We start from the raw sequence: 20,249 nt of genomic DNA on the forward strand, positions 1-20,249 counted from the left end.
AATGGAAAGCAGCAATACAAATAATAGATATGAACACATAGAGGCAGCATGGGAAGCAAAGCAGGGAAGAGAAATAGAGAACATTCCATGAAATGCCCAGGAGATAGATAAGAGCAGAACAAAAAAGGGAAGAATGAAATTCAAAGCCTCCACATAAAAGTGTTTGAAGGTCCCACCAGTCATTCATGCTTATTATTGTGTGCCTTTACTTTCAAAGTACAGTGTGGAGCTTTTGACGATCCCTCTCTTGTATTTCAGCAGACACATATAGTTGAGAAGTCTTTTCTCACATAGCTGGCACAAGCTTGCGCTTTTCCTTGCTGGTAGCGTGGAAATGACAGCTTGGTCCTTGGAAGTAAAATCAAGCAAAATTAGCAGAGGATGGTTTCGATCCATCGACCTCTGGGTTATGGGCCCAGCACGCTTCCGCTGCGCCACTCTGCTCCGTTGTGAAAGTGTTCTTTTTATGCAGATAAGGAGCATTAGGCAGAGTAGCATGGGATTGGTCTGGCTCTCACCTCATTTGCATAAGTATATCCCAAGGCATGCTGGGTGCAGAAAAACTTCATATTCCCCTCTCACAATCAGTCATAACTGAAAGTCAGACACTCTTAGGCACTAGCCGTTTCAGGCCTTTATCAAGACAGTAGCTCTTGAACCATCTCTCTCTCGCTCTGTGATCCTAGCACTAGCATGCTCAGGATTTGGCTTTACCTTGGAGCCAGAGATATACCCGGTGAGGGCTTGCCCGGTGTGAGGCTTTTGAGCGTTTGGGAGCGTTCGGGACGTGAGTGGACGTTGGACAGGAAACTATGCGAATATGAAGCCTCCAACATTCCTGCTTCAGTGAGTGGTTCTTTCCATGGACATCTGACTCTTGGATTCCTCTCAACTTGCCTTCTGATAAAACATTTTGTGAGCAGCAGTTTCCTTCGACAGCTACAAGGTGGCGCTACATTCAGGTGAGAGCACAAGTATGCACAAAATGTTAGGGACTTTTGCCAGATTTATCGGTGGATCTTGCATATTTTTTCAGAGGCTAGATATTGCCTAGAAATGCTTTTTAACATAGAGATGCTGGAGTTACAATGTCTGGTCGGGCCTCAGCCCTTCCATTGTTTGCCCACTGTAACAAATTTATTACCAGCACATGTGTGTTGTGACTCTGCTTTATGAAACTTATCATATATTAGGACAATGTATGTAGCAGAAGGTGCGATTGAGATGTTTGCCCACGTATTTGTTTATTTTTTTATATATGGCTGATTAATCTGTTTGTGAAATTTCCATTTTGTGACATGTTGCATTACAATATATCCTGCTTGCAGAATATATAAGTATTTTCAGTGCGTTGGCCGGGAATCGAACCCGGGTCAACTGCTTGGGAAGCAGCTATGCTCACCACTATACCACCAACGCCCTCTGATGTGTTAGCTCTCGGTTCTAAATATTACGTTGCAGAAATCAATGACTATCTTGCACCAGCTTCAATGGTGCATTTGGTTTAGATACCAACATGAGAAGCAGTAGAACGTTTTTTGCAGAGGGTAAGGAACTGGGGATTGAAACCAAGGACAAAGTTGTGCAGAAGAGAAGAAATGAAAAGCAACAGTACAAATAGTAGAAATGAGCATATATAGGCAGCATGGGAAGCAAAGCAGGGAAGAGAAAGAGAACATTCCATGAAATGCCCAGGAGATAGATAAGAGCAGAACAAAAAGGGAAGAATGAAATTCAAAGCATGCCCAGAAAGTTGTGTGAAGCTCCCACCAGTCAGTCATTTATGGTTATAATTGTGTGTCTTTACTTTCAAAGTACAGGGTTGTACCTTTCACGATCACTCTTGTATTACACAGACACGAATAGTTGAGAAGTCTTTTCTCACATAGCTGGCACAAGCTTGCACTTTTCCTTTCTGGCTATGTGGAAATGACAGCTTGGTCCTTGGAAGGAAAATCAAGCAAAATTAGCAGAGGATGGTTTCGATCCATCGACCTCTGGGTTATGGGCCCAGCACGCTTCCGCTGCGCCACTCTGCTCCTTTGTGAAAGTGTTCTCTTTATGCAGATGAGGAGGCATTCAGAGAAGTGACGTGGGATTGGTCGGGCTCTCACCTCATTTGCCTAAGTATATCGCAAGGCATGCTGGGTGCAGAAAATCTTTATCTTCCCCTCTCACAATCAGTCACAACTGAAAGTCCAGACCCTCTTAGGCACTAGCCGTTTCAGGCCTTTAACAAGACAACAGCTCTCCGACGCTCTCTGTCTCTCTCTCTCTCTGTGATCCTAGTGCTTGCATGCTCAGTATTTGGCTTTTCCTGGGAGCCAGAGATCTACCCGGTGAGGGCTTGCCGGTATAAGGCTTTAGAGCGTTTGGGAGCGTTCGGTACATGAGAGGACGTTGGACTGGAAGCTATGCAAATTTGAAGCATCCAAACTTCCTGCTGCAGTCGGAGGCTCTTTCCATGGACATCTGCCTTTTGGATTCCTCTAAACTTGCCCTCTGATGAAACATTTTGTGAGCTGCAGTTACCTCCGACGGCTACAAGGTGGTGCTACATTCAGGTGAGGGCACAAGTATGCACAAAATGTTGGGGACTTTTGCCAGATTTATTGCTGGATCTTGCATATTTTTTTCAGAGGCTAAATATTGCCTAGGAAATGCTTTTTAACATAGAGATGCTGGAGTTAAAATGTCTGGTTGGGCCTCAGCCCTTTCATTGTCTGCCCACTGTAACATATTTTTTTACCACTACATGTGAGTGGTGACACTGCTTTATGAAACTTATCATATATTAGGACAATGAATATAGCAGAAGGGGCGATCGAAATGCTTGCCTACATATTTGTTTATTTTTTATATAATGGCTGATTAACCTCTTAATTATATTACCATTTTGTGAAATGTTGCTTTAAAATATATCCTGCTTGCAGAATATATAAGTATTTGTATTGCGTTGGCCGGGAATCGAACCCGGGTCAACTGCTTGGAAGGCAGCTATGCTCACCACTATACCACCAACGCCCTCAGATCTTTGCGCTCTCGGTTCTAAACATTAGGACCCTGAGTTCAATGACTATCATGCACCAGCTTCAATGGTGCATTTGGTTTAGATACCAACATGAAAAGCAATAGAAAGTTTTTGTAGAAGGTAAGGAACTGGGATTGAAACCAAGGACAAAGCTGTGCAGAAGAGAAGAATGGAAAGCAGCAATACAAATAATAGATATGAACACATAGAGGCAGCATGGGAAGCAAAGCAGGGAAGAGAAATAGAGAACATTCCATGAAATGCCCAGGAGATAGATAAGAGCAGAACAAAAAAGGGAAGAATGAAATTCAAAGCCTCCACATAAAAGTGTTTGAAGGTCCCACCAGTCATTCATGCTTATTATTGTGTGCCTTTACTTTCAAAGTACAGTGTGGAGCTTTTGACGATCCCTCTCTTGTATTTCAGCAGACACAGATAGTTGAGAAGTCTTTTCTCACATAGCTGGCACAAGCTTGCGCTTTTCCTTGCTGGTAGCGTGGAAATGACAGCTTGGTCCTTGGAAGTAAAATCAAGCAAAATTAGCAGAGGATGGTTTCGATCCATCGACCTCTGGGTTATGGGCCCAGCACGCTTCCGCTGCGCCACTCTGCTCCGTTGTGAAAGTGTTCTTTTTATGCAGATAAGGAGCATTAGGCAGAGTAGCATGGGATTGGTCTGGCTCTCACCTCATTTGCATAAGTATATCCCAAGGCATGCTGGGTGCAGAAAAACTTCATCTTCCCCTCTCACAATCAGTCATAACTGAAAGTCAGACACTCTTAGGCACTAGCCGTTTCAGGCCTTTATCAAGACAGTAGCTCTTGAACCATCTCTCTCTCGCTCTGTGATCCTAGCACTAGCATGCTCAGGATTTGGCTTTACCTTGGAGCCAGAGATATACCCGGTGAGGGCTTGCCCGGTGTGAGGCTTTTGAGCGTTTGGGAGCGTTCGGGACGTGAGTGGACGTTGGACAGGAAACTATGCGAATATGAAGCCTCCAACATTCCTGCTTCAGTGAGTGGTTCTTTCCATGGACATCTGACTCTTGGATTCCTCTCAACTTGCCTTCTGATAAAACATTTTGTGAGCAGCAGTTTCCTTCGACAGCTACAAGGTGGCGCTACATTCAGGTGAGAGCACAAGTATGCACAAAATGTTAGGGACTTTTGCCAGATTTATCGGTGGATCTTGCATATTTTTTCAGAGGCTAGATATTGCCTAGAAATGCTTTTTAACATAGAGATGCTGGAGTTACAATGTCTGGTCGGGCCTCAGCCCTTCCATTGCTTGCCCACTGTAACAAATTTATTACCAGCACATGTGTGTTGTGACTCTGCTTTATGAAACTTATCATATATTAGGACAATGTATGTAGCAGAAGGTGCGATTGAGATGTTTGCCCATGTATTTGTTTATTTTTTTATATATGGCTGATTAATCTGTTCGTGAAATTTCCATTTTGTGACATGTTGCATTACAATATATCCTGCTTGCAGAATATATAAGTATTTTCAGTGCGTTGGCCGGGAATCGAACCCGGGTCAACTGCTTGGGAAGCAGCTATGCTCACCACTATACCACCAACGCCCTCTGATGTGTTAGCTCTCGGTTCTAAATATTACGTTGCAGAAATCAATGACTATCTTGCACCAGCTTCAATGGTGCATTTGGTTTAGATACCAACATGAGAAGCAGTAGAACGTTTTTTGCAGAGGGTAAGGAACTGGGGATTGAAACCAAGGACAAAGTTGTGCAGAAGAGAAGAAATGAAAAGCAACAGTACAAATAGTAGAAATGAGCATATATAGGCAGCATGGGAAGCAAAGCAGGGAAGAGAAAGAGAACATTCCATGAAATGCCCAGGAGATAGATAAGAGCAGAACAAAAAGGGAAGAATGAAATTCAAAGCATGCCCAGAAAGTTGTGTGAAGCTCCCACCAGTCAGTCATTTATGGTTATAATTGTGTGTCTTTACTTTCAAAGTACAGGGTTGTACCTTTCACGATCACTCTTGTATTACACAGACACGAATAGTTGAGAAGTCTTTTCTCACATAGCTGGCACAAGCTTGCACTTTTCCTTTCTGGCTATGTGGAAATGACAGCTTGGTCCTTGGAAGGAAAATCAAGCAAAATTAGCAGAGGATGGTTTCGATCCATCGACCTCTGGGTTATGGGCCCAGCACGCTTCCGCTGCGCCACTCTGCTCCTTTGTGAAAGTGTTCTCTTTATGCAGATGAGGAGGCATTCAGAGAAGTGACGTGGGATTGGTCGGGCTCTCACCTCATTTGCCTAAGTATATTGCAAGGCATGCTGGGTGCAGAAAATCTTTATCTTCCCCTCTCACAATCAGTCACAACTGAAAGTCCAGACCCTCTTAGGCACTAGCCGTTTCAGGCCTTTAACAAGACAACAGCTCTCCGACGCTCTCTGTCTCTCTCTCTCTCTGTGATCCTAGTGCTTGCATGCTCAGTATTTGGCTTTTCCTGGGAGCCAGAGATCTACCCGGTGAGGGCTTGCCGGTATAAGGCTTTAGAGCGTTTGGGAGCGTTCGGTACATGAGAGGACGTTGGACTGGAAGCTATGCAAATTTGAAGCATCCAAACTTCCTGCTGCAGTCGGAGGCTCTTTCCATGGACATCTGCCTTTTGGATTCCTCTAAACTTGCCCTCTGATGAAACATTTTGTGAGCTGCAGTTACCTCCGACGGCTACAAGGTGGTGCTACATTCAGGTGAGGGCACAAGTATGCACAAAATGTTGGGGACTTTTGCCAGATTTATTGCTGGATCTTGCATATTTTTTTCAGAGGCTAAATATTGCCTAGGAAATGCTTTTTAACATAGAGATGCTGGAGTTAAAATGTCTGGTTGGGCCTCAGCCCTTTCATTGTCTGCCCACTGTAACATATTTTTTTACCACTACATGTGAGTGGTGACACTGCTTTATGAAACTTATCATATATTAGGACAATGAATATAGCAGAAGGGGCGATCGAAATGCTTGCCTACATATTTGTTTATTTTTTATATAATGGCTGATTAACCTCTTAATTATATTACCATTTTGTGAAATGTTGCTTTAAAATATATCCTGCTTGCAGAATATATAAGTATTTGTATTGCGTTGGCCGGGAATCGAACCCGGGTCAACTGCTTGGAAGGCAGCTATGCTCACCACTATACCACCAACGCCCTCAGATCTTTGCGCTCTCGGTTCTAAACATTAGGACCCTGAGTTCAATGACTATCATGCACCAGCTTCAATGGTGCATTTGGTTTAGATACCAACATGAAAAGCAATAGAAAGTTTTTGTAGAAGGTAAGGAACTGGGATTGAAACCAAGGACAAAGCTGTGCAGAAGAGAAGAATGGAAAGCAGCAATACAAATAATAGATATGAACACATAGAGGCAGCATGGGAAGCAAAGCAGGGAAGAGAAATAGAGAACATTCCATGAAATGCCCAGGAGATAGATAAGAGCAGAACAAAAAAGGGAAGAATGAAATTCAAAGCCTCCACATAAAAGTGTTTGAAGGTCCCACCAGTCATTCATGCTTATTATTGTGTGCCTTTACTTTCAAAGTACAGTGTGGAGCTTTTGACGATCCCTCTCTTGTATTTCAGCAGACACAGATAGTTGAGAAGTCTTTTCTCACATAGCTGGCACAAGCTTGCGCTTTTCCTTGCTGGTAGCGTGGAAATGACAGCTTGGTCCTTGGAAGTAAAATCAAGCAAAATTAGCAGAGGATGGTTTCGATCCATCGACCTCTGGGTTATGGGCCCAGCACGCTTCCGCTGCGCCACTCTGCTCCGTTGTGAAAGTGTTCTTTTTATGCAGATAAGGAGCATTAGGCAGAGTAGCATGGGATTGGTCTGGCTCTCACCTCATTTGCATAAGTATATCCCAAGGCATGCTGGGTGCAGAAAAACTTCATCTTCCCCTCTCACAATCAGTCATAACTGAAAGTCAGACACTCTTAGGCACTAGCCGTTTCAGGCCTTTATCAAGACAGTAGCTCTTGAACCATCTCTCTCTCGCTCTGTGATCCTAGCACTAGCATGCTCAGGATTTGGCTTTACCTTGGAGCCAGAGATATACCCGGTGAGGGCTTGCCCGGTGTGAGGCTTTTGAGCGTTTGGGAGCGTTCGGGACGTGAGTGGACGTTGGACAGGAAACTATGCGAATATGAAGCCTCCAACATTCCTGCTTCAGTGAGTGGTTCTTTCCATGGACATCTGACTCTTGGATTCCTCTCAACTTGCCTTCTGATAAAACATTTTGTGAGCAGCAGTTTCCTTCGACAGCTACAAGGTGGCGCTACATTCAGGTGAGAGCACAAGTATGCACAAAATGTTAGGGACTTTTGCCAGATTTATCGGTGGATCTTGCATATTTTTTCAGAGGCTAGATATTGCCTAGAAATGCTTTTTAACATAGAGATGCTGGAGTTACAATGTCTGGTCGGGCCTCAGCCCTTCCATTGCTTGCCCACTGTAACAAATTTATTACCAGCACATGTGTGTTGTGACTCTGCTTTATGAAACTTATCATATATTAGGACAATGTATGTAGCAGAAGGTGCGATTGAGATGTTTGCCCATGTATTTGTTTATTTTTTTATATATGGCTGATTAATCTGTTCGTGAAATTTCCATTTTGTGACATGTTGCATTACAATATATCCTGCTTGCAGAATATATAAGTATTTTCAGTGCGTTGGCCGGGAATCGAACCCGGGTCAACTGCTTGGGAAGCAGCTATGCTCACCACTATACCACCAACGCCCTCTGATGTGTTAGCTCTCGGTTCTAAATATTACGTTGCAGAAATCAATGACTATCTTGCACCAGCTTCAATGGTGCATTTGGTTTAGATACCAACATGAGAAGCAGTAGAACGTTTTTTGCAGAGGGTAAGGAACTGGGGATTGAAACCAAGGACAAAGTTGTGCAGAAGAGAAGAAATGAAAAGCAACAGTACAAATAGTAGAAATGAGCATATATAGGCAGCATGGGAAGCAAAGCAGGGAAGAGAAAGAGAACATTCCATGAAATGCCCAGGAGATAGATAAGAGCAGAACAAAAAGGGAAGAATGAAATTCAAAGCATGCCCAGAAAGTTGTGTGAAGCTCCCACCAGTCAGTCATTTATGGTTATAATTGTGTGTCTTTACTTTCAAAGTACAGGGTTGTACCTTTCACGATCACTCTTGTATTACACAGACACGAATAGTTGAGAAGTCTTTTCTCACATAGCTGGCACAAGCTTGCACTTTTCCTTTCTGGCTATGTGGAAATGACAGCTTGGTCCTTGGAAGGAAAATCAAGCAAAATTAGCAGAGGATGGTTTCGATCCATTGACCTCTGGGTTATGGGCCCAGCACGCTTCCGCTGCGCCACTCTGCTCCTTTGTGAAAGTGTTCTCTTTATGCAGATGAGGAGGCATTCAGAGAAGTGACGTGGGATTGGTCGGGCTCTCACCTCATTTGCCTAAGTATATCGCAAGGCATGCTGGGTGCAGAAAATCTTTATCTTCCCCTCTCACAATCAGTCACAACTGAAAGTCCAGACCCTCTTAGGCACTAGCCGTTTCAGGCCTTTAACAAGACAACAGCTCTCCGACGCTCTCTGTCTCTCTCTCTCTCTGTGATCCTAGTGCTTGCATGCTCAGTATTTGGCTTTTCCTGGGAGCCAGAGATCTACCCGGTGAGGGCTTGCCGGTATAAGGCTTTAGAGCGTTTGGGAGCGTTCGGTACATGAGAGGATGTTGGACTGGAAGCTATGCAAATTTGAAGCATCCAAACTTCCTGCTGCAGTCGGAGGCTCTTTCCATGGACATCTGCCTTTTGGATTCCTCTAAACTTGCCCTCTGATGAAACATTTTGTGAGCTGCAGTTACCTCCGACGGCTACAAGGTGGTGCTACATTCAGGTGAGGGCACAAGTATGCACAAAATGTTGGGGACTTTTGCCAGATTTATTGCTGGACCTTGCATATTTTTTTCAGAGGCTAAATATTGCCTAGGAAATGCTTTTTAACATAGAGATGCTGGAGTTAAAATGTCTGGTCGGGCCTCAGCCCTTTCATTGTCTGCCCACTGTAACATATTTTTTTACCAGTACATGTGAGTGGTGACTCTGCTTTATGAAACTTATCATATATTAGGACAATGAATATAGCAGAAGGGGCGATCGAAATGCTTGCCTACATATTTGTTTATTTTTTATATAATGGCTGATTAACCTCTTAATTATATTACCATTTTGTGAAATGTTGCTTTAAAATATATCCTGCTTGCAGAATATATAAGTATTTGTACTGCGTTGGCCGGGAATCGAACCCGGGTCAACTGCTTGGAAGGCAGCTATGCTCACCACTATACCACCAACGCCCTCTGATCTTTGTGCTCTCGGTTCTAAACATTAGGACCCTGAGTTCAATGACTATCATGCACCAGCTTCAATGGTGCATTTGGTTTAGATACCAACATGAAAAGCAATAGAAAGTTTTTGTAGAGGGTAAGGAACTGGGATTGAAACTAAGGACAAAGCTGTGCAGAAGAGAAGAATGGAAAGCAGCAATACAAATAATAGATATGAACACATAGAGGCAGCATGGGAAGCAAAGCAGGGAAGAGAAATAGAGAACATTCCATGAAATGCCCAGGAGATAGATAAGAGCAGAACAAAAAAGGGAAGAATGAAATTCAAAGCCTCCACATAAAAGTGTTTGAAGGTCCCACCAGTCATTCATGCTTATTATTGTGTGCCTTTACTTTCAAAGTACAGTGTGGAGCTTTTGACGATCCCTCTCTTGTATTTCAGCAGACACAGATAGTTGAGAAGTCTTTTCTCACATAGCTGGCACAAGCTTGCGCTTTTCCTTGCTGGTAGCGTGGAAATGACAGCTTGGTCCTTGGAAGTAAAATCAAGCAAAATTAGCAGAGGATGGTTTCGATCCATCGACCTCTGGGTTATGGGCCCAGCACGCTTCCGCTGCGCCACTCTGCTCCGTTGTGAAAGTGTTCTTTTTATGCAGATAAGGAGCATTAGGCAGAGTAGCATGGGATTGGTCTGGCTCTCACCTCATTTGCATAAGTATATCCCAAGGCATGCTGGGTGCAGAAAAACTTCATCTTCCCCTCTCACAATCAGTCATAACTGAAAGTCAGACACTCTTAGGCACTAGCCGTTTCAGGCCTTTATCAAGACAGTAGCTCTTGAACCATCTCTCTCTCGCTCTGTGATCCTAGCACTAGCATGCTCAGGATTTGGCTTTACCTTGGAGCCAGAGATATACCCGGTGAGGGCTTGCCCGGTGTGAGGCTTTTGAGCGTTTGGGAGCGTTCGGGACGTGAGTGGAGTTGGACAGGAAACTATGCGAATATGAAGCCTCCAACATTCCTGCTTCAGTGAATGGTTCTTTCCATGGACATCTGACTCTTGGATTCCTCTCAACTTGCCTTCTGATAAAACATTTTGTGAGCAGCAGTTTCCTTCGACAGCTACAAGGTGGCGCTACATTCAGGTGAGAGCACAAGTATGCACAAAATGTTAGGGACTTTTGCCAGATTTATCGGTGGATCTTGCATATTTTTTCAGAGGCTAGATATTGCCTAGAAATGCTTTTTAACATAGAGATGCTGGAGTTACAATGTCTGGTCGGGCCTCAGCCCTTCCATTGTTTGCCCACTGTAACAAATTTATTACCAGCACATGTGTGTTGTGACTCTGCTTTATGAAACTTATCATATATTAGGACAATGTATGTAGCAGAAGGTGCGATTGAGATGTTTGCCCACGTATTTGTTTATTTTTTTATATATGGCTGATTAATCTGTTCGTGAAATTTCCATTTTGTGACATGTTGCATTACAATATATCCTGCTTGCAGAATATATAAGTATTTTCAGTGCGTTGCCCGGGAATCGAACCCGGGTCAACTGCTTGGGAAGCAGCTATGCTCACCACTATACCACCAACGCCCTCTGATGTGTTAGCTCTCGGTTCTAAATTTTACGTTGCAGAAATCAATGACTATCTTGCACCAGCTTCAATGGTGCATTTGGTTTAGATACCAACATGAGAAGCAGTAGAACGTTTTTTGCAGTGGGTAAGGAACTGGGGATTGAAACCAAGGACAAAGTTGTGCAGAAGAGAAGAAATGAAAAGCAACAGTACAAATAGTAGAAATGAGCATATATAGGCAGCATGGGAAGCAAAGCAGGGAAGAGAAAGAGAACATTCCATGAAATGCCCAGGAGATAGATAAGAGCAGAACAAAAAGGGAAGAATGAAATTCAAAGCATGCCCAGAAAGTTGTGTGAAGCTCCCACCAGTCAGTCATTTATGGTTATAATTGTGTGTCTTTACTTTCAAAGTACAGGGTTGTACCTTTCACGATCACTCTTGTATTACACAGACACGAATAGTTGAGAAGTCTTTTCTCACATAGCTGGCACAAGCTTGCACTTTTCCTTTCTGGCTATGTGGAAATGACAGCTTGGTCCTTGGAAGGAAAATCAAGCAAAATTAGCAGAGGATGGTTTCGATCCATCGACCTCTGGGTTATGGGCCCAGCACGCTTCCGCTGCGCCACTCTGCTCCTTTGTGAAAGTGTTCTCTTTATGCAGATGAGGAGGCATTCAGAGAAGTGACGTGGGATTGGTCGGGCTCTCACCTCATTTGCCTAAGTATATCGCAAGGCATGCTGGGTGCAGAAAATCTTTATCTTCCCCTCTCACAATCAGTCACAACTGAAAGTCCAGACCCTCTTAGGCACTAGCCGTTTCAGGCCTTTAACAAGACAACAGCTCTCCGACGCTCTCTGTCTCTCTCTCTCTCTGTGATCCTAGTGCTTGCATGCTCAGTATTTGGCTTTTCCTGGGAGCCAGAGATCTACCCGGTGAGGGCTTGCCGGTATAAGGCTTTAGAGCGTTTGGGAGCGTTCGGTACATGAGAGGACGTTGGACTGGAAGCTATGCAAATTTGAAGCATCCAAACTTCCTGCTGCAGTCGGAGGCTCTTTCCATGGACATCTGCCTTTTGGATTCCTCTAAACTTGCCCTCTGATGAAACATTTTGTGAGCTGCAGTTACCTCCGACGGCTACAAGGTGGTGCTACATTCAGGTGAGGGCACAAGTATGCACAAAATGTTGGGGACTTTTGCCAGATTTATTGCTGGATCTTGCATATTTTTTTCAGAGGCTAAATATTGCCTAGGAAATGCTTTTTAACATAGAGATGCTGGAGTTAAAATGTCTGGTTGGGCCTCAGCCCTTTCATTGTCTGCCCACTGTAACATATTTTTTTACCACTGCATGTGAGTGGTGACACTGCTTTATGAAACTTATCATATATTAGGACAATGAATATAGCAGAAGGGGCGATCGAAATGCTTGCCTACATATTTGTTTATTTTTTATATAATGGCTGATTAACCTCTTAATTATATTACCATTTTGTGAAATGTTGCTTTAAAATATATCCTGCTTGCAGAATATATAAGTATTTGTATTGCGTTGGCCGGGAATCGAACCCGGGTCAACTGCTTGGAAGGCAGCTATGCTCACCACTATACCACCAACGCCCTCAGATCTTTGCGCTCTCGGTTCTAAACATTAGGACCCTGAGTTCAATGACTATCATGCACCAGCTTCAATGGTGCATTTGGTTTAGATACCAACATGAAAAGCAATAGAAAGTTTTTGTAGAAGGTAAGGAACTGGGATTGAAACCAAGGACAAAGCTGTGCAGAAGAGAAGAATGGAAAGCAGCAATACAAATAATAGATATGAACACATAGAGGCAGCATGGGAAGCAAAGCAGGGAAGAGAAATAGAGAACATTCCATGAAATGCCCAGGAGATAGATAAGAGCAGAACAAAAAAGGGAAGAATGAAATTCAAAGCCTCCACATAAAAGTGTTTGAAGGTCCCACCAGTCATTCATGCTTATTATTGTGTGCCTTTACTTTCAAAGTACAGTGTGGAGCTTTTGACGATCCCTCTCTTGTATTTCAGCAGACACAGATAGTTGAGAAGTCTTTTCTCACATAGCTGGCACAAGCTTGCGCTTTTCCTTGCTGGTAGCGTGGAAATGACAGCTTGGTCCTTGGAAGTAAAATCAAGCAAAATTAGCAGAGGATGGTTTCGATCCATCGACCTCTGGGTTATGGGCCCAGCACGCTTCCGCTGCGCCACTCTGCTCCGTTGTGAAAGTGTTCTTTTTATGCAGATAAGGAGCATTAGGCAGAGTAGCATGGGATTGGTCTGGCTCTCACCTCATTTGCATAAGTATATCCCAAGGCATGCTGGGTGCAGAAAAACTTCATCTTCCCCTCTCACAATCAGTCATAACTGAAAGTCAGACACTCTTAGGCACTAGCCGTTTCAGGCCTTTATCAAGACAGTAGCTCTTGAACCATCTCTCTCTCGCTCTGTGATCCTAGCACTAGCATGCTCAGGATTTGGCTTTACCTTGGAGCCAGAGATATACCCGGTGAGGGCTTGCCCGGTGTGAGGCTTTTGAGCGTTTGGGAGCGTTCGGGACGTGAGTGGACGTTGGACAGGAAACTATGCGAATATGAAGCCTCCAACATTCCTGCTTCAGTGAGTGGTTCTTTCCATGGACATCTGACTCTTGGATTCCTCTCAACTTGCCTTCTGATAAAACATTTTGTGAGCAGCAGTTTCCTTCGACAGCTACAAGGTGGCGCTACATTCAGGTGAGAGCACAAGTATGCACAAAATGTTAGGGACTTTTGCCAGATTTATCGGTGGATCTTGCATATTTTTTTCAGAGGCTAGATATTGCCTAGAAATGCTTTTTAACATAGAGATGCTGGAGTTACAATGTCTGGTCGGGCCTCAGCCCTTCCATTGTTTGCCCACTGTAACAAATTTATTACCAGCACATGTGTGTTGTGACTCTGCTTTATGAAACTTATCATATATTAGGACAATGTATGTAGCAGAAGGTGCGATTGAGATGTTTGCCCACGTATTTGTTTATTTTTTTATATATGGCTGATTAATCTGTTCGTGAAATTTCCATTTTGTGACATGTTGCATTACAATATATCCTGCTTGCAGAATATATAAGTATTTTCAGTGCGTTGGCCGGGAATCGAACCCGGGTCAACTGCTTGGGAAGCAGCTATGCTCACCACTATACCACCAACGCCCTCTGATGTGTTAGCTCTCGGTTCTAAATATTACGTTGCAGAAATCAATGACTATCTTGCACCAGCTTCAATGGTGCATTTGGTTTAGATACCAACATGAGAAGCAGTAGAACGTTTTTTGCAGAGGGTAAGGAACTGGGGATTGAAACCAAGGACAAAGTTGTGCAGAAGAGAAGAAATGAAAAGCAACAGTACAAATAGTAGAAATGAGCATATATAGGCAGCATGGGAAGCAAAGCAGGGAAGAGAAAGAGAACATTCCATGAAATGCCCAGGAGATAGATAAGAGCAGAACAAAAAGGGAAGAATGAAATTCAAAGCATGCCCAGAAAGTTGTGTGAAGCTCCCACCAGTCAGTCATTTATGGTTATAATTGTGTGTCTTTACTTTCAAAGTACAGGGTTGTACCTTTCACGATCACTCTTGTATTACACAGACACGAATAGTTGAGAAGTCTTTTCTCACATAGCTGGCACAAGCTTGCACTTTTCCTTTCTGGCTATGTGGAAATGACAGCTTGGTCCTTGGAAGGAAAATCAAGCAAAATTAGCAGAGGATGGTTTCGATCCATCGACCTCTGGGTTATGGGCCCAGCACGCTTCCGCTGCGCCACTCTGCTCCTTTGTGAAAGTGTTCTCTTTATGCAGATGAGGAGGCATTCAGAGAAGTGACGTGGGATTGGTCGGGCTCTCACCTCATTTGCCTAAGTATATCGCAAGGCATGCTGGGTGCAGAAAATCTTTATCTTCCCCTCTCACAATCAGTCACAACTGAAAGTCCAGACCCTCTTAGGCACTAGCCGTTTCAGGCCTTTAACAAGACAACAGCTCTCCGACGCTCTCTGTCTCTCTCTCTCTCTGTGATCCTAGTGCTTGCATGCTCAGTATTTGGCTTTTCCTGGGAGCCAGAGATCTACCCGGTGAGGGCTTGCCGGTATAAGGCTTTAGAGCGTTTGGGAGCGTTCGGTACATGAGAGGACGTTGGACTGGAAGCTATGCAAATTTGAAGCATCCAAACTTCCTGCTGCAGTCGGAGGCTCTTTCCATGGACATCTGCCTTTTGGATTCCTCTAAACTTGCCCTCTGATGAAACATTTTGTGAGCTGCAGTTACCTCCGACAGCTACAAGGTGGTGCTACATTCAGGTGAGGGCACAAGTATGCACAAAATGTTGGGGACTTTTGCCAGATTTATTGCTGGACCTTGCATATTTTTTTCAGAGGCTAAATATTGCCTAGGAAATGCTTTTTAACATAGAGATGCTGGAGTTAAAATGTCTGGTCGGGCCTCAGCCCTTTCATTGTCTGCCCACTGTAACATATTTTTTTACCAGTACATGTGAGTGGTGACTCTGCTTTATGAAACTTATCATATATTAGGACAATGAATATAGCAGAAGGGGCGATCGAAATGCTTGCCTACATATTTGTTTATTTTTTATATAATGGCTGATTAACCTCTTATTTATATTACCATTTTGTGAAATGTTGCTTTAAAATATATCCTGCTTGCAGAATATATAAGTATTTGTACTGCGTTGGCCGGGAATCGAACCCGGGTCAACTGCTTGGAAGGCAGCTATGCTCACCACTATACCACCAACGCCCTCTGATCTTTGCGCTCTCGGTTCTAAACATTAGGACCCTGAGTTCAATGACTATCATGCACCAGCTTCAATGGTGCATTTGGTTTAGATACCAACATGAAAAGCAATAGAAAGTTTTTGTAGAGGGTAAGGAACTGGGATTGAAACTAAGGACAAAGCTGTGCAGAAGAGAAGAATGGAAAGCAGCAATACAAATAATAGATATGAACACATAGAGGCAGCATGGGAAGCAAAGCAGGGAAGAGAAATAGAGAACATTCCATGAAATGCCCAGGAGATAGATAAGAGCAGAACAAAAAAGGGAAGAATGAAATTCAAAGCCTCCACATAAAAGTGTTTGAAGGTCCCACCAGTCATTCATGCTTATTATTGTGTGCCTTTACTTTCAAAGTACAGTGTGGAGCTTTTGACGATCCCTCTCTTGTATTTCAGCAGACACAGATAGTTGAGAAGTCTTTTCTCACATAGCTGGCACAAGCTTGCGCTTTTCCTTGCTGGTAGCGTGGAAATGACAGCTTGGTCCTTGGAAGTAAAATCAAGCAAAATTAGCAGAGGATGGTTTCGATCCATCGACCTCTGGGTTATGGGCCCAGCACGCTTCCGCTGCGCCACTCTGCTCCGTTGTGAAAGTGTTCTTTTTATGCAGATAAGGAGCATTAGGCAGAGTAGCATGGGATTGGTCTGGCTCTCACCTCATTTGCATAAGTATATCCCAAGGCATGCTGGGTGCAGAAAAACTTCATATTCCCCTCTCACAATCAGTCATAACTGAAAGTCAGACACTCTTAGGCACTAGCCGTTTCAGGCCTTTATCAAGACAGTAGCTCTTGAACCATCTCTCTCTCGCTCTGTGATCCTAGCACTAGCATGCTCAGGATTTGGCTTTACCTTGGAGCCAGAGATATACCCGGTGAGGGCTTGCCCGGTGTGAGGCTTTTGAGCGTTTGGGAGCGTTCGGGACGTGAGTGGACGTTGGACAGGAAACTATGCGAATATGAAGCCTCCAACATTCCTGCTTCAGTGAGTGGTTCTTTCCATGGACATCTGACTCTTGGATTCCTCTCAACTTGCCTTCTGATAAAACATTTTGTGAGCAGCAGTTTCCTTCGAAAGCTACAAGGTGGCGCTACATTCAGGTGAGAGCACAAGTATGCACAAAATGTTAGGGACTTTTGCCAGATTTATCGGTGGATCTTGCATATTTTTTCAGAGGCTAGATATTGCCTAGAAATGCTTTTTAACATAGAGATGCTGGAGTTACAATGTCTGGTCGGGCCTCAGCCCTTCCATTGCTTGCCCACTGTAACAAATTTATTACCAGCACATGTGTGTTGTGACTCTGCTTTATGAAACTTATCATATATTAGGACAATGTATGTAGCAGAAGGTGCGATTGAGATGTTTGCCCATGTATTTGTTTATTTTTTTATATATGGCTGATTAATCTGTTCGTGAAATTTCCATTTTGTGACATGTTGCATTACAATATATCCTGCTTGCAGAATATATAAGTATTTTCAGTGCGTTGGCCGGGAATCGAACCCGGGTCAACTGCTTGGGAAGCAGCTATGCTCACCACTATACCACCAACGCCCTCTGATGTGTTAGCTCTCGGTTCTAAATATTACGTTGCAGAAATCAATGACTATCTTGCACCAGCTTCAATGGTGCATTTGGTTTAGATACCAACATGAGAAGCAGTAGAACGTTTTTTGCAGAGGGTAAGGAACTGGGGATTGAAACCAAGGACAAAGTTGTGCAGAAGAGAAGAAATGAAAAGCAACAGTACAAATAGTAGAAATGAGCATATATAGGCAGCATGGGAAGCAAAGCAGGGAAGAGAAAGAGAACATTCCATGAAATGCCCAGGAGATAGATAAGAGCAGAACAAAAAGGGAAGAATGAAATTCAAAGCATGCCCAGAAAGTTGTGTGAAGCTCCCACCAGTCAGTCATTTATGGTTATAATTGTGTGTCTTTACTTTCAAAGTACAGGGTTGTACCTTTCACGATCACTCTTGTATTACACAGACACGAATAGTTGAGAAGTCTTTTCTCACATAGCTGGCACAAGCTTGCACTTTTCCTTTCTGGCTATGTGGAAATGACAGCTTGGTCCTTGGAAGGAAAATCAAGCAAAATTAGCAGAGGATGGTTTCGATCCATCGACCTCTGGGTTATGGGCCCAGCACGCTTCCGCTGCGCCACTCTGCTCCTTTGTGAAAGTGTTCTCTTTATGCAGATGAGGAGGCATTCAGAGAAGTGACGTGGGATTGGTCGGGCTCTCACCTCATTTGCCTAAGTATATCGCAAGGCATGCTGGGTGCAGAAAATCTTTATCTTCCCCTCTCACAATCAGTCACAACTGAAAGTCCAGACCCTCTTAGGCACTAGCCGTTTCAGGCCTTTAACAAGACAACAGCTCTCCGACGCTCTCTGTCTCTCTCTCTCTCTGTGATCCTAGTGCTTGCATGCTCAGTATTTGGCTTTTCCTGGGAGCCAGAGATCTACCCGGTGAGGGCTTGCCGGTTGTGAGAAGTTGGCCTGGTATATAATGCTCACTAGTTCTAGTGATCACTTTGTACCATGCCAAGCAACCCTTATGATGATGGTTGTAATTCAACCTTGTAGACCAGTTATCCTAGTGGTAACGTGGACAAAGCAGTCTTAGGCTAAACTCTGAAAGGCATGTGAAGCCAGCTGTTATACCATACACAACCCCCTTGAATACCAAATGAAAGGGACACCACACAGATATATATTGAAAATATATATTGATTTATTAACTATTAAAATCCCCTGGACTCTTTATGAGCACAGAAGCACAAGCGTTAAATCCCAAGACAGTTTAAAATACACAAAAGTTGCACAATATGGATGAGCCCTAGGGGCCACCTAAACCATATACTAAATAAGTGGTATAAGAGATACCAGGAGGAAAGTGAAGAGGCCTAGGGCCTTGGGAATCGCTGGAGCTATTCGAGACTGGAAATAACTAAGTCGGGAAAGGCCCACGGGACTCGGATGCAGTGTTCAAAGTGCACGCACTTTACAATACAAAGTCTATGGTGCGTAAAAAGCACAAAGTTAGAAAGTTAGGAACCTTCCGAGTGACCTACGGAGCTGAAACTTAAAACACAGGCCCTTGGGATGTGTACCAGTGCAGGAGCACCGGCGGAGCTGAGTTACCTCACCCACAGGAAGCGGGTGCACAGGGTCGAAGATGTGTCGGGTTTCGTCACGCTGGTCGATGGTGCTTGGAGCTGAAGATGCTGCAGGCGGCTCGATGAGAAGAGTTCCGGTGGATCCAAGGGTGGATCTGAAGAGTTGAAGACCTGAAAGCAGAGGGGACAGTGTTCAAAGTCACTAGCCAGTGACTACCGTGGAACCAGATTGGAACCAGGCGATGTCGGGTGCAAACAGGCGTTGTCAGGTAGCTTCTTTCTGCAGCCACGTGGATACCCGGGGTCGAGGACGTCCAGGAGTCGGTCACGAGCTGTCCCACGTAGGCTTCTCGCTGTTGGCGGTGTCGGCGACCTGATCGGAGCAAACAGGCCTTGGCAAATGCAAGCCACGCAGAAGTTGAAAGATGCTGTTCACTCGGACCAGCAAGGTCAGAGCGAGTGCTCCTTTTCACAGGAGCTTGGGTAGGTCTGGAGCAACCAGACCTGCTGTTTAAATCTTCGGGTTCGTCGCCAAGATGGCCGCTGGCCGCGTGGCTAGTGGCCGGGATGGCGCGTCGAGTGGCACAGTGCAAAAGGGCCCCACGCAGATCGTGGAGATGCTGGGGGGCTGATCTTCGGTGCAAGGGCTGCTCGGTGGTGGGGGTTCTCAGTCCCCAAAGCACAACGTCGAGGATGCCTCAGAAGCTGCGCAGTCAGCTTTACGAGTGTCTTCCAAGAGGTCCGGTCCCACGTCACTCGGTGCCTCCACGGGTCCCTTCTTTGCAGGGACTGTGGATCGGGCTCTGAGAGGTCTGGGAATCTGGTTCTTGTCGGGCTCTGGGCTCGGGCTCCGGCGGGAGGCGGCGGCAAAGCAGACGTCGAGTTGCTGGTTGGTGCCTGTGTTCACAGGGTGGTCACTCCTTGGCCACAAGGGAGATTCTTCTTCAGTCTTCTGTGCAGCAGAATGTCGAAGTCCAGTCTTCTTCTTAGTTTTAAGTTGATTTCGGGATGATCTGCTGTGCAATGGCACTGCTCCCCCTCTTATTCCAATCTAGGGGGTGGATCACCTACTAGGTCCCTCCTCTGGGAGGAACCAGGAAGGGGGGCGGTTACACCCCCTTTCCTTTGTCCAGCTCCGCGCCAGGACTGGGGCTGGAAGGCCCCAGAACCGGTTTGGGCTGGCCTATGCACGGGGACACCTTGTGTGCCCCGGGCATGTCTGATTCTATTCAGCCCTGTCCTACCCAATACACAAAATCCTGTCT

The 20,249-nt window shown here is 44.6% G+C and overlaps 11 non-coding genes across 11 annotated transcripts; all 11 read right to left on the reverse strand.

Annotated features, from left to right (window-relative positions):
* Positions 1-1,347: 1,347 nt before the first annotated feature.
* TRNAG-CCC (transfer RNA glycine (anticodon CCC)) lies at positions 1,348-1,419 on the reverse strand. The gene has a single exon. It is a non-coding gene; the product is annotated as a tRNA-Gly (tRNA).
* Positions 1,420-2,952: 1,533 nt separating this feature from the next.
* On the reverse strand, positions 2,953-3,024 carry TRNAG-UCC (transfer RNA glycine (anticodon UCC)). The gene has a single exon. It is a non-coding gene; the product is annotated as a tRNA-Gly (tRNA).
* A 1,522-nt stretch (positions 3,025-4,546) lies between these two features.
* On the reverse strand, positions 4,547-4,618 carry TRNAG-CCC (transfer RNA glycine (anticodon CCC)). The gene has a single exon. It is a non-coding gene; the product is annotated as a tRNA-Gly (tRNA).
* A 1,533-nt stretch (positions 4,619-6,151) lies between these two features.
* On the reverse strand, positions 6,152-6,223 carry TRNAG-UCC (transfer RNA glycine (anticodon UCC)). The gene has a single exon. It is a non-coding gene; the product is annotated as a tRNA-Gly (tRNA).
* A 1,522-nt stretch (positions 6,224-7,745) lies between these two features.
* On the reverse strand, positions 7,746-7,817 carry TRNAG-CCC (transfer RNA glycine (anticodon CCC)). Its single transcript has one exon. It is a non-coding gene; the product is annotated as a tRNA-Gly (tRNA).
* Positions 7,818-9,350: 1,533 nt separating this feature from the next.
* Positions 9,351-9,422, reverse strand: TRNAG-UCC (transfer RNA glycine (anticodon UCC)). The gene has a single exon. It is a non-coding gene; the product is annotated as a tRNA-Gly (tRNA).
* A 1,521-nt stretch (positions 9,423-10,943) lies between these two features.
* TRNAG-CCC (transfer RNA glycine (anticodon CCC)) lies at positions 10,944-11,015 on the reverse strand. The gene has a single exon. It is a non-coding gene; the product is annotated as a tRNA-Gly (tRNA).
* Positions 11,016-12,548: 1,533 nt separating this feature from the next.
* On the reverse strand, positions 12,549-12,620 carry TRNAG-UCC (transfer RNA glycine (anticodon UCC)). The gene has a single exon. It is a non-coding gene; the product is annotated as a tRNA-Gly (tRNA).
* A 1,523-nt stretch (positions 12,621-14,143) lies between these two features.
* On the reverse strand, positions 14,144-14,215 carry TRNAG-CCC (transfer RNA glycine (anticodon CCC)). Its single transcript has one exon. It is a non-coding gene; the product is annotated as a tRNA-Gly (tRNA).
* Positions 14,216-15,748: 1,533 nt separating this feature from the next.
* TRNAG-UCC (transfer RNA glycine (anticodon UCC)) lies at positions 15,749-15,820 on the reverse strand. Its single transcript has one exon. It is a non-coding gene; the product is annotated as a tRNA-Gly (tRNA).
* Positions 15,821-17,342: 1,522 nt separating this feature from the next.
* On the reverse strand, positions 17,343-17,414 carry TRNAG-CCC (transfer RNA glycine (anticodon CCC)). The gene has a single exon. It is a non-coding gene; the product is annotated as a tRNA-Gly (tRNA).
* Positions 17,415-20,249: the final 2,835 nt, after the last annotated feature.

This window comes from Lissotriton vulgaris, chromosome 9, assembly GCF_964263255.1.
Source record: "Lissotriton vulgaris chromosome 9, aLisVul1.2, whole genome shotgun sequence".
Lineage (NCBI taxonomy): Eukaryota > Metazoa > Chordata > Amphibia > Caudata > Salamandridae > Lissotriton > Lissotriton vulgaris.